General features: G+C 42.7%; 1 long non-coding RNA gene across 1 annotated transcript; it reads left to right on the top strand.

Moving 5' to 3' along the window:
* Nucleotides 1–1,014: 1,014 nt before the first annotated feature.
* On the top strand, nucleotides 1,015–3,690 carry LOC120987014. The gene is made up of 3 exons (XR_005775879.1): nucleotides 1,015–1,313; nucleotides 1,566–1,569; nucleotides 3,616–3,690. It is a non-coding gene; the product is annotated as an uncharacterized LOC120987014 (long non-coding RNA).
* Nucleotides 3,691–4,703: the final 1,013 nt, after the last annotated feature.

Genomic DNA, 4,703 nt, shown 5'->3' on the forward strand with positions numbered 1-4,703 from the left:
CTGACATAGTAGCCCCAGTTACAGAAGAAATACACCCCCCAGAGAGGCTGTACAGCAGTATACAGAGCTGTACAGCCTCAGTGCAGGGCTGACATAGGAGCCCCAGTTACAGGAGAAATACACCCCCCAGAGAGGCTGTACAGCAGTATACAGCGCTGTACAGCCTCAGAGCAGGGCTGATCGAGGTCTCTGAGAGACCTCACACAGCTCCTGCACTCTCCGGTCCCTGCGGTCACATGACCGCCGGGCCGGAACAGGAAGCGCACAGCGCTTCCTTCTCTGCAGACACAGCGCTCGGTGAGCGCTGTGTCTGCAGCGATCCGGAAGGCAAGGACACCTGGGCACTGTCCCTGCCTTCTCTCTGGGTTGCCCTGCTGTCACTGACAGCGGGCAACCCGATCAGCAGCTGCACGATTAGCGTGCAGCTGCACTTTCTGAACGGAAGTTTTAAAACGTGGTTTCAGAAATAGAGGTCCACCTATAGGACGTTTATATCCTATGGGCGGACGGAAAGTGGTTAAAAACTCTCATAAAATAAGCATGGTCCTCACTGGAGTGAACTAGCGCATTTTTTTTGCAACTTTTTAAATAGTCCCAATAGTAAATCTGTCTAGAAATTCATCTACATAAGAAAACATGCCCACTTTCATAAAACTGGCGAGCATAGTGCAGAGCAGGAGAAAGTCGCAAATTTGTGCGCAGTTTTAGCGTTTGCGCATTTTCTTGCAACTTTTTCACTCCATTATTCTGACTTGAGCTAATGATAAATCTGGCCCCATGTCTTATTGGTCTGGAGAAGAATTAAAAATTTCTTCCTGCCATTATTTGCTGGCTCATTTAGCGTTACCCAGGGTGCACCACGGGGAGGCGAACCAGCTGTACACCCCATAACATACCGTCACTTCACTAGACAGGTACATCTCAGCTCAGCCGGGCAATATCCGATTGCTCAGACCTCACCCACATACAATCGCAATACAATCAGATCTTATAACGTGAACATTAAATATAATATTTCCACCTTCTAACAAATACTTTTTGCTGTGTTTTGGATGATATTTATTAATAATCCCTGTATTTCCTAAATTTTGTAATACATGTTTGCATCTTTATCCTGCAGCGCATGTTGAAGAAGGGTTATGACAGGACCCGGAAGCAGGCAGAGAAGAGGGCAATCGTCGTGGGGGTCGTCAACGTGTTAAAAAAAAAATTTGGACGGACCCACGACGACATGCAGATAGTTAAGAGGTGGTCCGATTTGAAAAGGAGGCACCCGGACTGGGTCAAAGAGCTCAGTGAGAGAGTCTGCCCAGGTACTTTTTTTTTTTATCACCCGTTACAAATTATTACTTATTTTTACCTGTTGTGAAACATAGCAAATCATCCTTTAACCTCATACATCTCTCCCTCGCTGTGAGTGTATATATATATATATATATTTATCCACACAGCGCGGTAGTGATGTATGATGTAACCGGCTGATTTTGTACTTTGCACACACACATAATAATAAATATATGTGTGTGTGTATATCTAGATAAACAGCAATCATCAATCTGTATTAGGGCTGTTTCACACGAGCGAAAGCCGTGCGTGACATCCGCTGCGTGAATGACAGCCAAGACCCGATGCGGACAGCAGAAGCACGGAGCATTAACATGACTGATAATGCTCCGTGCCTCTCTGTGATCTCTATACTACAAAATCACAGTGACAACTTTATCTCACTGTGATTTTGTAGTAAAGAGATCACAGAGAGGCACGGAGCATTATCAGTCATGTTAATGCTCCATGCTTCTGCAGTCTGCATCGGGTCTTGGCTGTCATTCACGCAGCGGATGTCACGCACGGCATCCGCTCGTGTGAAACAGCCCTTAGGCCCCTTTCACACGGACGGATTAGGTCCAGATACGTCCAGGGTATGTTCAGTGAAACTCGCACTATTTTGCAATAAAGTTGACTCAGTTTAATCTGCGATTGCATTCAGTTTTTTTACACGCGGGTGCAATGCGTTTTGATGCGTTTTTCACGCGCGTGATAAAAAACTTCAGGTTTAGACACAACATCTCTTAGCAACCATCACTGAAAAACGGATCACACCCCCACTTGCTTGCGGATGCAATGCGTTTTTCACGCAGCCCCATTCACTTCTATGGGGCCAGGGCTGCTTGAAAAACGCAGAATATAGAACATACTGCGATTTTCATGCAACGCAGAACTGATACGTCAAAAACAACGCTCATGTACACAGACCCATTGAAATGAATGGGTCAGGATTCAGTGTGGGTGCTATTCTTTCACGTAACGCATTGCACCCTCGCGCGGAAAACTTGCTCGTGTGAAAGGAGCCTTACAATAAAAGTCCCCATTCATCATTACATTACATACATCCCCCACTTAGGTTAGTTTCACAATAGCGGCATGGACGTCGCCAGGCTGTTCCCTCATGTGAACAGCTTGTCGGATGCGTCCTGCCGCTAGTGTACGTGTGGCCCCATACTACAGCTCCATAACCATTGACTTTCAAGGGATCGTGGCGTTATTCCTGGGCATGAACATCTGCAAACCATGCCGACATGTTGTAGTTTTATTCTGTGCACCTCTCGGCATGGTTTATCGTTGCAGCCCGGTATGACGCCCCGTTCCCACTACAGTCAATGGGTCCCGAACGATATTCCTGAGCCACACGTACACTAGCGGCAGGACGGATCCGAGGTTCCAGAGCTCTCTGCTGCTATTGTGAAAATAGCCTTACTTAGCATTTCTTATTAGTTCTGAGTTGTTTCTCGAAGGGCCCATTCACACGTGCTCAATTTCATAATTGATTTTTCTGAACTGACTTGAGGACCCATTCATCTCTAAGGGGGCCGCACGATGTGCGTCCCGTCTCCAGAAAAGCGGACCCGCACTTCTGGGTCCACATTTCAGTTCTTTAAAAAAAATGAACGAATATATTTTTGCACTAAATATAACTTCATCTTTTATGATGTCTGATTAGATATTCATCATTGTTGTAATAAGTATTGTTTTGCCATCACAGCACTTTTTATTTAGCAAGTATGTATGTATGGACAGCAAAGAAATATCAAGCACATGCACATTGCATATACATTTTCCTAGCACACACTGTATACCACATACAAACACATAGTCTATTTATTAGAGTTTATGTCTTATTGGTCTGGAGAAAAACTAAAAATTTCTTCCTGCCATTATTTGCTGGTTCATTTAGCGTTACCCAGGGTGCACGACGGGGAGGCGAACCAGCTGTACACCCCATACCGTACCGTCACTTCACTAGACAGGTACATCTCAGCTCAGCCGGCCAATATCCGATTGATCAGACCCCACCCACAATCGCAATACAATCCGATCTTAAAACGTGAACATTAAATATAATATTTACACCTTCTAACAAATACTTTTTGCTGTATTTTGGATGATATTTATTAATAATCCTTGTATTATTGTCCTTAATTGAGGCCAAGAATAGTCATATTATATTATTGCCATTGACGTGCGGTCTTCAAAATGCGTCACGCACATTGCCGGTGTCCTTTTTTTTTTTTTTGTGTGGGTGGATAAGAAAAACACATTACGGACGTTTAAATTGAGCCTAAATCCAAAGGTCCGCCGCCGTCTAACCACGGCGGATTTCGATCTGGTGGAGGTCTCCGCTGGGGAGGAGGAGGAGGAGGATGAGCAGGCGGGCCCCTCCCACAGTCTTAGAGGTGCCACCAACCCACCTGATGTGGGGAATGTTGTGGAGGTGGCATCTGATGAACCCGGACCCTCTGAAGGGCCGAAAACATCTTGCCCAGCTCCTGCAGAGGAGGATATGCCCACCCCAGCTCCTGAGGAAGACAATCAGGCGTTGGTTACCACCCCGCACCAGGAGGGTAAATATGTGCACACATCATTGTAATTATGTATACATCACATATTTAGAAACATTAACCCTCAGTACCCAATGCCCATTTTTACTTTAACGCTAATTAAAACATTTTCTTAAATATTAAAAGGTATCTATTTTTGTGCTAATAACTTTAAAACGAGTTTACTTTTCACGGGCATAGTTCTATCTTATCATTACACATTGTACTTCATGACAGTGGTAAAATTTAATGGCATCTTTGTTCTAAAATTAACTAAACTAAAAAAAATATTAGAAATAAAATTATATAATCAAAATAAAAATATCACTTGATGCTACAATATAGATTAATAGAGATTAAATAAATGTATAAGTTTACAATCGCCATATGCATATATCATGTTTAGATAATTTATTAACTGAAATATAATTCAATAACAGTTTGGTTATGCAGTCACTTTTTGTGGCCTACATAGTGTCAGCGACAAATAAATAACCCCATTTCAGAAACCACACACCCTCTATTTAATCCAAATTTATTCTATAAAGTCTGTTAACGATTTAATTGTCCAACGGTAATCTATTAAAATGTTAAAAAAATAAAAATAATTTGAACAAATTATAAATTACAAACTATTTTATTTGAAAACATTGTAGTGTTTAAATCTTAAAAAAATCTTAAACGTATTACACAGAATATGTATATTTAAAAACAGTTGTGCACAAAACCCTTAACTTTGGTCGCACAGCAGGCTGATATGCATGGGGTGATGTGACAGACTGATGGGCTTGGTTTTCATGCACTATCTGTGCGCTTTCTGCAGAAGAC

This window comes from Bufo bufo, chromosome 1 (genome assembly GCF_905171765.1).
Source record: "Bufo bufo chromosome 1, aBufBuf1.1, whole genome shotgun sequence".
NCBI lineage: Eukaryota > Metazoa > Chordata > Amphibia > Anura > Bufonidae > Bufo > Bufo bufo.